General features: G+C 37.8%; 1 non-coding gene and 1 pseudogene across 1 annotated transcript; one reads left to right on the forward strand and one right to left on the reverse strand.

The window, feature by feature from the left end:
- Positions 1-784: 784 nt before the first annotated feature.
- LOC133910528 (transcription factor TGA2.2-like) lies at positions 785-7,676 on the reverse strand (annotated as a pseudogene).
- TRNAA-CGC (transfer RNA alanine (anticodon CGC)) lies at positions 7,340-7,412 on the forward strand. The gene has a single exon. It is a non-coding gene; the product is annotated as a tRNA-Ala (tRNA).
- Positions 7,677-13,361: the final 5,685 nt, after the last annotated feature.

Here is a 13,361-nt window from a genome sequence, read left to right on the forward strand (position 1 = left end):
TGTATGTGGCTTGCTGATGTACCAGACTTTGTTACAGTCACGAGTTCCAACGATTTACCTGGACCGTCAAAGTATGGAATCTATGTCGTTCCATTTAAAAAAAAAATCACATACAATGAACCTCGACCAGAAGCAAAAGCACAGGGATCACTCTTAAGAGCCGCTTGCATGCTTTAATGCAAAAGATATAAGAACTTTACTTGCGTTATTGCATAGATGATTGTTAGTAAGATGGAGAAGGGAGATCTCAAAACAATTCTTTTTAGAAATGTCAGATTTCCTCAGCTATGCTGTGTAGCAATCCTCAGTATCATGGTTCCTCCACCATAATGTGTAGCAAATTTTACTGTCACATGGGATTCTTTTGATTTAAAGCACAATCCAAGCATACGTCGTAGAATTGAGTAGATTTCTCCATCTTTCCTCCCAGATTTATATGTTATAGAGCTTGAAGAGACTTTGATCGATTAAACACCACAAGCTGCTTTTGCTCCTCATTTCCAACCATTACAAATGTTGGATATTCATCCATCCTTTATGTACTTCTATTTTATTCCTAATACAATTGTACAATATGTCAATCGTAAATTCATTATAACTTACAAGTTACAAGCTTTACCCTACTTGTACAACATCGAAGCACAATCTGAGACCAGAAGGTGTTAATACAACTTGTACAGAGAGGACTGGACCTTCAATCATCTGCAAATGCATTCAAGTTTGCAACCAGCAGTCCCACATTCACATATCATCAATCCATGGAGTGACACCAACACTGATGTTGTTACTCCCGTGGCCTAGCAAGCCAAAGAGAACTCAGGGCACGCAAACGTGAAAAGTAGTCATGAATTGCAAGGAGCGCACGAGCAGCTTGTTGGATTGTCAAAATCCGTTGCATTTGATGTAAGGTCTGCTGTCGTAGATTGTCAGCCTAGCACAAAAGGAACATAAGAACTCTTCAGTGCTAGAAACATTGAGAACTGCAAACATTGCTCAAAAGTTGCAAACACTTGAAGGGTAAATGTGCTGGATTCAAGCCTTGTCTGCTTTAAAAAATTTGTAACTCCCAAACAAACATCTTAACCCAACTGATCAGCAAATTAGTTTCAATTATTCTTTTACCTATTACAAGCAACAACAGCAAACTACATGTTTGCCAGAGTCAGGGTTAACAGAAAGTTTACCTGGCGAAGGAAATTCTCGAGGGTACCCAGCTTGCCCATGGCCATAGCCATTTGACCCATATAGTTTGCCACATTCCCAGAAGATCCAGATGGACCAAGGGACTCAGCCAACGTTTCTGCCAAGGATTGCTGCAATGCATCCATTACTTGTGACAATGCATCCTCAGCCTGCTGGGAGGATTGCTGGAGATTTGACAGCCCCAACAATTGCTACTCAGTTAGAGGCTCGAGCTGATTCACAAGGAGTTGCAATTTTAAAACAGTGTAAGGAATAGTTCATCTTGAAGTAGAAGTACCCACTCAAGATACAAATAAAAAACTCACACCCTACTAGCAGTAGGCTTTACACCCTTTAAATAACAAATGTAAGTTATTTTTGGGCATCTGCACAACATGTGCTAGCCAAGTCAGTAGTCAGTATTATCGCCAAGAGTTATAAATTGGAAAATACCACTAAATGTGAGGATGACATGTGGGGCCTCAAGCTACATGTCATTGACATATTGGTAGATACTTTTGGATTCTGATCTTTGCGATGATAAAGAACAGTATTGCCAAAAAAAGTTGCACACTATGAAAGTATCTGTCATGAGAAACATATGTGGTAAATATTGACTCTATAAATTACTGGTAAAAAATTAGAAGTTTGACCAGCACGGGTTTAGAACGACTTATATTCGCAATCAGATGCAATGTGATACAGTTTAATCTAGTATATGGTTTATGCACCTTTAGAAGCTCAGACGAACGGAAACCCCCAAGCCATAAGAAGCACCTTTCAGCATGTGTTTTCCACATGCCTGATAGTATACGAAACACATCAGCCTTCACAGCAACGCCCTTCTGCCTGAATATCTCATCATAATGTGCCATTATCCCATCTATGATAAGACGGAGGTCGCTATCACTTGCATGAGCATTTACTGCAGTCCTCAGCTCATTTATCTGTTTGTTTTGCTCCTCTTGCCATCGAGCATATTCTAAATCAAAGGTCATAGCCCCTGCAGAGATAAGCTTTACTTTTTTCAGTTATACTCCTAACAAGCACTCGGAAATTACAAATGGTGTAAGTTTGCAATAGCAATTAGAGAAAGTGCACCATTTCCACTCATAGCATGAGTTTGCTCTCCAGAGCTGGAAATAAAGATTCCCTACAATTCAGTATCCAAGTAACAAAATTGAAAGAACCCTCTGAGACAAGTCAGCAAAAAAAAATTAATCGATTGGACACCCAACAAACATCAACCAAATAAGCATTTACCTGTTGTTGAGCTTTCTTGCTCTAGACTAGAAAGTTTTAGCTTACTGCTCTCCAATTGCTGTACATATGCCTTTGAAAACAACAAGTATTAGAAAGGGCTATTAACAAATAAATAAACCCAAAAGTGAACCAAGAAAAGTTAGCAGATACACTTCAATTTACATAATTCAGTTGCTTATGCCCAAGTTGCAATTTTTTTAGGTTAGTAGTACATCATGAAACAAAGAGTACCTTGGTGTTGCACACTTTTTTTCTCAAAGCAAAGGTAACTTCGGTGTTTTTATAATTTCCATATAATATCATGGGAATATGATGGAACCAGAAGTGCTAAGTCACACATATTTGCAAGTTATCACAGTAACTGCACCATCATGCAATTTAGCTCTCTGATGCACAAATTCAAACTTATCCATACTACACTACTACAAACAGTGGTGGAAGCCAGAAATTGACACATGCTTGGGCTACCATATCTCTTGCTACCTAACCCATTACAACCCAGCACTGTGATGTGTGCAGTTGAAGAAAAAAAATCAATATGGACTTCTCATTTTCCATAAAGTGATTTTCAATGTGGAACTGTTTGACGTGGAAGCTCACAACAATGTCCGAGCATTGAACTACTAATAAAATAAATACAATACTGAATTCCAGGGGATTATATTAACTAATATTTTTAATCATAGTTGCAAGTTCTACCATCACATACAACACACATCGATTACAATTTACAAACTTTATACTAGAAACTAGACTTATGTAAGTATTAATATGAGTCAATGCATTAGTGTATCAAAAACCAAACTATTAGCCTAAGTGTAGTAAGTGTGGGACCAGTGGCAGGCTGAAGCTTGAATAGCATTGTCTATGGCTTCACCCCAATGGCAACTAGGCAACTACACTACTCGGTCCTGACCCACACACATGCATGCAATAGCCAGTCACCCACACAACAGCTTATACACAAAATGTTAAATCTAACTGCACCAACGTGTGGCAATAGCTCCCAGATGTAATCCCAATGTTAAATTAATCTACTGCAAGCCACTTTGCTCACCCATGTGTGTGCAGTAATGGTAATAGTACCTTTTTCTCAGCCAGCTTTTTCTTGCTGCCTCACGATTTTAGGCAAGACACCATAAGACCTGCAAAATAGCAAATTCCATTGTCTAAATATCATCGTCATGAAATGATAAGTAACACTACAGAAGACATTGGAGATAAAATTAGCACCTTTTGGTACATAGGCTTGTTAGATTTGTTAGATCGATCAGATGAATTAGAAGCCATGATAGCTCCACTCTATCCGTTTTCTAACTGTAGAAGTTGGTTAAGACAAATTAAAAATATACACTGTTTATGCATCAAACTATAACCTAAAGGAAAAGTTAGCATGCAGCAGTATATAGTAACATATAATGACTTCACGGGGACATGAGCACTTTACATGTATTTAGCTTCACCATTAGATGTTCTATTCTATGGTGTGAAGTTGAGAACTTGTAAAATCATCTAATAAGAGTTTTTTTTTATAAAAATAGGATATTATCAGTTATGCAGTAGCACCTAGTGCCTCCAAGTCCAAAAAATAACTTTGCTTTGTTCTATTAGTAATCAATTCATGGACAAAATTTACATCTAATATGTAGAAGATGTGCTTAGAGTGAACCAATGTTGCAATTCAACTAATGCTATGTTGAAATGTCAACTAATGCTTACAAATTCTAAAGTAAATTCAGCAAACATGGATAGGTATAAGCAAACAACGTGATGACCAAATCACAATACAAAATCTATACAGATAAAATAGAAAAAGTAGTGACAAAAGGAGGGGAGATATACAAGAAACAACCATTTTCATCTGTGCTTTCCTTGTTATGTAGGGATTTAGAGTATCTAATATCACCAAGGGGGTATTAACCAACTCATGAATCGTCCTTAGCTTTGTCAAAGTTTTCAAAGAGTGTCCAAGTGTCCACACTTCAAGGCATTTCAAATTTGATATTTTCACTTAATGAAACCAATAGTCTAATGTCTAACATTAGACTTTTCAACTTTGCAAGTTAAATATCTAATCCACATCTTATTTCTTCAGGTATTAGAGCATGATAAAGGCAAACTCATATTTTATCAGATACAGTGCAATTCTTCTCCTCCTATTTGATTATTGGTAATCTCAGACACAGCACCAATGTTATTTTCACTTTTCCCCCAATTCTTCATGAATGATCAATCATCAGGAACATAACATATAACAGAAACAAATGGGAGAAAGATAGGTTACCCTTTGATTCTTATCGTCAGTGTCGACAACAATTGATGTGTCAGTCCTCGAACTAGCATATGTCGTGTCGGTTCTCGCCAACTCCTAAGAATGAGACAACAAATTGCTTTGTTGTCTCTTTTTTTTTTCAATTTTCTTGTGATAGCATGATAAGCCTACTCGCAGTTGCCACAAAGTTACCTAGAGGACAGAGCCGCAACCTAAAACAAATATCCAGGTATATCAGAAACATAATAAAGAACATGCAGCTAGAAATGAAAAAAGTGATAGTCTAACTAAGCACATACATATCCATACTTTTACCAAAAACACTGATAGGTTAGAGTTAACTGCATGCACCAGATCTGAAAAGATCAAACAAAAGACATTTAGCTGTGGTTCATTAAGGAAATTAATGGTAGTAACACCTTTCCAAGTGCTACCTTCTCTCAAGCAGCTCGTAATTCCAAAAGCACTACTAGTACAGCACAACAGCACTAGGACACAAGGTGGGTTATAACAAAACAGCAAGGACAGATTTTTCCAATAGACGTTAATTATTAAGCTTAGGTTATCTTTACTGCCCATACCCTAGCTTGCAAAGCTTTTGCGAAAGCAGAGGCCAACCTAAGAATTTGTAACCGAGAGCTGTTGACAAGCAATAGCAAATTTGGACATAATCCAACCACTGTTGCAAGAATTGTACAAAATTAGGCAGTGCTAAGGAATACGGGGAAGCACTGAATACTGCTCACCAAACGAGCATGGAGGACCTAAGCGGGGAAGACGGTAGGGGAGGTTCCGCAGATGAAGGAGTTATAGCTATAGCACTAGTGCGGATTTGGAGGAGTTCGGCCAGCAGCTGACACCACATGAGGCCAAAGGGTGGTTTTCGATAGTTCATCACGGGAATTCAAGGAGGTGAAACACCTTCCCAAACGCTACCTTGTCTTAATAGTAGCACCTAGCTCCGTGGCAAGTTTGCAACAAGTACACAGCATGCCACCACTAGGACACAGGACACATCACTTAACATGGGGCATGGGGGTTTAGCTGCATAATTCCTTTTTTGGGAAATAAATGCACTCCCACCTTGGCTACTGAGAACAAGTCCCAAGGTGTCAACTGAGATTGATCTAGCACGCTAAAGTAGAAGAAACATGATAGAATCATGAATTGATAGCTCGGCAAACACATCTGCAACTAACTGAACAGAGAGGAAGAATGATTTGAATTTGATCGCACGCAATTCAACAAACAAAAGGAAAGAAAGCTAGGGTTACTTACGAACGAAAGAAGAAACAAACCAAGTCCGTACGGATCTTCACCCCAGGCAAGTCCAGTAACAGCATATGAGAGGAGGGGGAGCAGGAGGCTGACGCCTCTCGATGAGAGGAAAGACCTCGGCGGAAAGGGACCTGGCTTACTGTACCCGGTCGCCGATGATGACGCACGATAGATTGTGAGGGGAGAGAGGAACGGCAAATTTGAGACTAGGACAGGACGAAATTTGGGGGAGAAATCAGAGAAGAACGAAGAAGACAGGAGAGGGGAGGAGGAAGAAGGGTGCACGGGGATTTCTCCAGTATAGTGAATCAAGGTAGACGCCACCACTGCCTGACATCGCACAATACTTTTAGTACCTAAAGCTACGACACCATAAATTTTTAGAGCTAGAGCTTTGCTAAATAAGGTCTAAATTTAGCTTAAGCTCCTATAATTTTTATAGTTGGGTATTTCTAGCTTTAGAAATTTATAAAACTAAAGCTGTGAATACACTGATGATATTGAGATAAGTCGCCTTATTTACATTTTAAACTAAAAATAATAACTTATGCAACTTTATTATATCTTACAACCTTAAAATTTGATATAGAGCTGAAAACTAAAGCTCTATCAAATAAAGATACTAATGAGAAAAAAAAACTCCCATTATGCATTTTGGTCTAACTACAATATCTTGCGAAGAAGAAAAGTGACACAATTATAAATTTACTCAATGAACACCTTAAAAAAAGAGAATTGGCAAATCTAAGACATGGGAACACAAATCACAAACGCTTACCTAACTTTATGAAACTTGACTAAGAGAAATGTACAAAAATTGACTTTGAACATAACATGTTCCTCTCACTTTTGTGTGTGTGTTCATGCTTAGTAAATACCCACACTGAGTGTTCATAGATGCATTCGGGTGAAGAGAGGTATCTTCTTACTAAGAAGAATAAAGACATCCAAATTTAGGCCGATGACTACTTGAACATGTGCAGTGGGAGCGCATATCTGCGCCTCCATCAACTAAAGCAAACTTGTGAGTTACCTGAATCGGTCCTGAGAACTAAGTTGTCTAGTTTTGTTTGTCCCATTTCTTTCTCATGATCATCACGGTGCTCGTACCCAATATCTTTCGTATAAGAACAAGAATCTACTTCCTTCAAGGAAAAAAGAATAAGAATCTAGCCATACAGTTATAAGTTGCTCTTAGCTCACCTACAATCACTACTGACATTTATCCCGCTTGTTGGTCCCAAATTGGTCTCACTATGATGATCTGTGTGTTACTATAATTTATGGATGGCGACCAAAAAAAAAGATAATGATTGTAAAACCTTTCATCAAGTCGACAAGAATGGGGGTGTAGCTCATATGGTAGAGCGCTCGCTTCGCATGCGAGAGGCACGGGGTTCGATTCCCCGCACCTCCACTGAATTCCTTTTTTTCTTCTTGTATTTTTGCCCTTCAGGACGCGAATACAGACGGTCTTCAGTTTGGACTGTGGACGCAAGGTTTCGACGAACGGTTAGATCCACGGCATTGGCATTTTGAGACCTGGAGCTTCGTCTTCTACGCCTTTTGGCGGACGCGCGGCTGGCTACCTGAACCCGCAACCAATTTTGCCACCTACCAGCCGCGCTGCATCTGCCAGCATCGAACAAATCAACAGCAAAATGAGCCGGCCGGCGGCCATAGTTTTAACTTTGCAGAGGCGTCCAGTGTCCAGCACTTCAGGTGCGCCAGGTTTGCGCACACTGCACCGTTGCTCTTGCCGCCCGGCTCGCAGCGGCGGTGGCCGGATGGACGCTTGCTCCTGCACTGGTACTGGCTAGTCCGGACCTCCTATCCTTGCAAGGATCACATTTGACCTGCCGGTCCCCGGTCCCGGGGGCGGGGAATGGCGGCGGTGGTCAAGTCCGAAATGTGCGACCGTGGAAGGGACGAAGGCCAAACTACCGTCAGGCCTGACTGAAGCACCATGTTCGGTATTCGAACTACTTGAGATCATTCAGTTGTGCGGTTTCAACTAACAACTGCAGAAGGAAGGCCGAACTGAAACAATCGTCACTCGTCAGGCACGAAGCACGGGGAGTTTTTATATATATTTTTTTTCATTAAAAATTTAAATAAATAGATTTTTCATAGAAAAATTGTAAAATAAGCAGTTCCACGTTTATGAACAGTAACCCCGCGGTGAACAGTACTCCGAAGTTAAATCTCACATAATATCTTCACTATTCAAATGATGTTTTGTTACTCTAAAAATCCTAATTTTTTTTTACATGTTACATAATCCATGTGCAACCTATTTTAATTGAATTCACCTAAAAATCATGTGTAGAATTTAAACTAAAATTCTCCAAAAAGACTACTTTTATAACTTATAGCAATTGTTAGGGCCTCAAATAATTTAAAAAAAACTGGTAAAATTCACTAATATTCTTCTTATGTGATGTGATAATTTATAAAATTATTTTTAGCAGTAGGTTTATATATGTTTGAATTCAAATTAAGTTAAAAGAAGAATATCACATGTAATTATAAAAATACATATAAATGGTGCATTACAAAGGAATCCACTTTTTTACCATATAATATAGGGCTGAAAATAATTTTAAAAATTATCACATCACATAAGAAGAATATTATTGAATTTTACCAGATATTTAGAAATTTATTTGAGGTCCTAACAATTGATAGAAGTTATAAAAGTAGTTTTTTTTGGAGAATTTTAGTTTAAATTATACACTAGATTTTTGGGTGAATTCAATTAAAATGAGTTGCATATGAATTAGGAATATGTACAAAAAGTTTTAGAATTTTTTGAGTAACAGAACATCACTGTTTTGAATAGAGAAGATGCAGAGTAAATTGAACTTTGAAGCACTGTTCATCGTGGATTACTGTTCATAAGTCTGTAGGAATCCTTTAAAGGCCTAACCACCCCACGAGAGTGGTAGACGTTTAATTTTATAATTTTTTTCACGAGAAATTATTTATTTAAATTTTTAATCGAAAAAATATAAAAATAAAAAAAGCTCAAGCACGGGACTCCTGCAGGCTAGAATCGAGATGATGCGGAGCGCAACAAGCAAAGGCCTTTGGTAGCCGATGAACGGTGGGCCGGTCTGGATCCCCTGCTCACAGTCAATGGGCTCGAAATAATGCTCCCAGTTCTTTCCATGTGGATTGTGAGAGCTTTTTTATTTCTATATTTTCTTTTTCAATATCTAAAATATACATCATCATTTCAAAATATTGCATAACTAGATCACCATCGTTCATTAAAATGTCGATAGCAAGATATCTCCATCCAACAAGCAATACTTGTGACGTTAAGGATGTGTTTGGTCGGAGGACGAAATTAAATGGGATATAGCTATTCATATTTTTTTAGATGGGATGATCCAATTTTCTGTTTGATTGAGATAAATGAGATGAACCAGTTTTCTGTTTGATTGGTATGATTAGGTGGATATGATGAGCTAATTTTCTTATTTGTTTAGTGAGATTAGAGTGGATAGGATGATCTATTCATACTTATAGTACATCACATGAGAAGAATATTAGTGATTTTTAAAAAAAAAAATTTATTTGAGCATTAAAAATTACTAAAAGTTAAAAAATAAGCTTTTTTACATAATTTTAATTTAATATTGGTTCATATTTTTTTGGATCAAACCAATTTAAATGGGTTGTTAGTGAGTTCTGATTTGCTAATAAAAATATTTAGAATTTTTTTAACTATTCCTATACTTCGAAATAAAATTATGAGTTAAATAAAAAATCTTAACGCATATGTACACAAATGAGCACGTGACGCTGGATGGCTCTATCCAGCCGATTTGGCCGGACCGAGCCATCTACCATCTATAAGAATATTCTTACATACCCAGCCACCCTATCCGCTCTCTCTTACAACCAAACAGCAGATGAACTAGATAACCATGTCCTGAACGGACCCTAAAAGGTGGCTCATTCTGTCCCCTCCGGCTCAACTGCCCCCACTCGGTTAAAAGGCGGATCGAATTCCCTTTCCAGAGTTCGGTGCGAAAGGGTAGGATTATTATTCCTTCCCGCATGACATTAACGACCAGCACAGGACGCAGCCCTGCATCTAGAAGGTCAGGCGGGCACATAATTACCCATGCTCCAAGACTCTGACAAGGATGGATTAGAGGCTGATCACAGCTGCCCTCCAAAGCTTGCTAGATAGTATTTATTACTGACTGATGTGCCAGAGGACTGGGGATCAAGAATGCGTGCTGCTCCTCGAGTCATAGGCTGTTGACAAAAAATCTGGTCAGGGGAGGAGACATTTTCCCATCGGCCTGAAGCTTTGAACAGTTCTTGACCAACCATGGACTATGGAATGGTGGTTGATGCTACACGAGAGACCACCCGACAAGGATGAGATGAGACAAGGAAAGTACTCCCTTCGATTTTAAATATATAACGTTATGACTAAAATCTGATTGTCAATAACTTCTAAGATATTTATTTTGAAAACCTAAAAATTACCACACAAAAACCATCTATCGGCTGATTGGCACCGATGACGTGGAAATGGAAACGGGATCCGTCGCTGCAGATTCGCGCTGCAGATCGACACAAACTTGGATGCGCATGGTCAGCCTATCTCTTCGTCTTAGCTTGTGCGTGTACTGATTTGTGGCTCAGGATTGTCTTCGAGGACGCCGAGTATATGTACTAGTGACATTTCCGAGAAATTTACTGCTTCCTTTCTCCTCAAGGTACATACATACCCATAAAAAATGTGCAGCTTAAGTGTGAAATCGAGATCTCTAGAAAAAAGGAATAAGATCAAACCCTGCAATATCTGGCCAGACCGTGAAATGCTTGATTATTACAGCTGACGGGATATATAATTAATATTATATATTATATATAGTATGCATATCTATAAAAAAATGAGAATCAAATAAATTTTACTCAGTACAGGGTTAGTCAGACCATCACAAAGTAAGATATGGAAAGTATATAATTTGAAGCTACTCATCCCGAATATAGAAATTATCCTCTATTCAAGAAGTATTCTTAGATCTACGAGAGTCTAACAATTCGAATAGGACATGAATAAAGCGAGGAGATGGACACATATAAGACAACACAAGTCAAATTATCAAGTAATCAAATAATCATATCTAGCCCACAATCATGAATCACGCATTCATATTTTTAGAGTCTGGAACCCTACAAACTAGTTAAGTAGAAGATAAATACTCATCGAAGATCCACGACAGAAGCAGTCCCTAATTGACTAGATCTTAAGTCTCAAACATACCAAAATTTGCCTAGTTCTTAAGATTAAACTTATCAACATCCGTATTGTATTCTATGATAAAAGAATAATTAAGAAAAGATACGACACAACTTAAGAGTCTAAACTTATATAAATTATATATCTCTAATCACATAATACTTTGTTAACTTCACATTTATCACTACTTTCAATATTGTAACAATAGACAATCGAGAATCAAATCCTAGACAGCAGCTATCAATGAACCTTGACCGGTTGACCTACGATCGTATTGGGCGTAGATCTGGACCAAACCTGTCTCTTTCAGGCAGCTTCCTTCATTTGTTTACCTTCCTATAATTAGTAGTTAATCCGAGAATGTCTGACCAAGGTAATGACAATTAGCTTCGTGGACCTTTGGCTTTCAAGCTATCGGTTCAACGAGCGCTGTTCAAAGGCGGTGCCCTCCCAGCTGTAGTCGTGGAAATTCCAGGTGATTTGGTAGGCCGATCGATTTGGTGGTTAAGCAAGTTAACAAAAAGAAAAACAGTCGAACTGCCCGTTAATTAAACCATCGCTATGACTGAAGCTGTATCCAGCGACTCGATCATGGATCTGATCCAAATCGAAGTTAATTTAAGGCATCACGTCATGTCGTAACAAACCCCACTGCTGATTGATCGAAGGCATGGGCAAAATACGCTTACTTTGAAAAGCTAGGAACGTCTTCAGTTTATGTATTATCGATATGCATGATTTGAACTCTGAACTCAACCACCACATGTATTATCGATACTAGTCAGTTTGCGTAGGTCGTCTCTGAAGTCTGGACAAAGAAGTCAGTTTATAGAGGGAATGGGGGAGCACTATAGCAGAACATATTATCAGTCATGATTTAAAATCGTTATTAGGTGAGTTTTGAATCGTTATTATTACTTGACACTGGTAGTTAGTGATAGTGTTTCGTGGATAAAACTAGTAGTGATAGTGTTTTCTGCTCTTTTCAAATTTTGACCGTTGCCATTAATAGTGTATGGTATATTTATAGATACGTAAATATAAATTTAATTCACGAGACGTTAAGTTTTTATCACGGCATATATACACAAGTACATATAAATTTAAGTCATAAAATATCAAGTCTCATCACAATATATATACATCACATACATATCAAGTTTTGTTATAATAAGGATAAGAAGTTTAAGGTTTGTTGCTAATTGAAGGGTCTGAAATCTGTCTTTACTTGTTTGATGAAGATAACGAGATTGACCAAAGTTCATGGTACTCGCCGGTTAGTCTGATGACTTCGTCATTGATGAATCTGATAAGTTATTCTTGAAATACGTTAGTTTCAATAGGTAAGAGTCGATCTATAGCCAGCTTAAGGAGCTGTAATTTTAAGAATCAAAAAAATCAAACCTTATGAACCCATATCGAACCTAAAAATTAGTCATTGATATGTATACCATCTACCTCAACATCGTTCACCTAGAGCGGCATGTCTCTAGTGAATCCGTGCATGAATTCTACTACATAAAAAATATATAAATGGTTGCTCGAGCTCTAATTTCTACAAGAAAAGTTATATCAGACTATCCATTCTTTCGTATATGGTCAGTGTCTATCGTCTAACACTCTTCTTGATATATCTTGTGTACACTCTATATGTGTGATTATTATCGTAAGTAGATTTAGATTTATTTAAATTAAATATTACAATAATAATAATAAAATGATCGAGTTTACCTTTGTAGCAAGTTAATGACGGGTTAGTAGGTTTCTTTTGCATTATTTTGTGAGATCATCCTAATATCTGGCTAGATGATCAAGAGGATCTAGTGAAGATTGCACATAGGTCGCTATAGGTTAGTTGGTACTAATTTGTAACATCGTATTGCTAAAAAAAAGTAGAACATTTATGTAGTGAAACACATACGCAAAGTGGTAGGGTAAAAGTATATATTTTTTCAATTGTAGCTCTAGAATACACTCTAATGCATAGTCATCGGTTTCTTTTGGTATGCTTTTGATCGTTGTCGAAGTTACTTTATGTGGGTCAATGAATTCCACATGGTAGATGCCTTCCGTCTTGCATTTGTGTATCTATATTCT

The sequence above is a fragment of the Phragmites australis genome, chromosome 3 (genome assembly GCF_958298935.1).
Source record: "Phragmites australis chromosome 3, lpPhrAust1.1, whole genome shotgun sequence".
Taxonomy (NCBI): Eukaryota; Viridiplantae; Streptophyta; class Magnoliopsida; order Poales; family Poaceae; genus Phragmites; species Phragmites australis.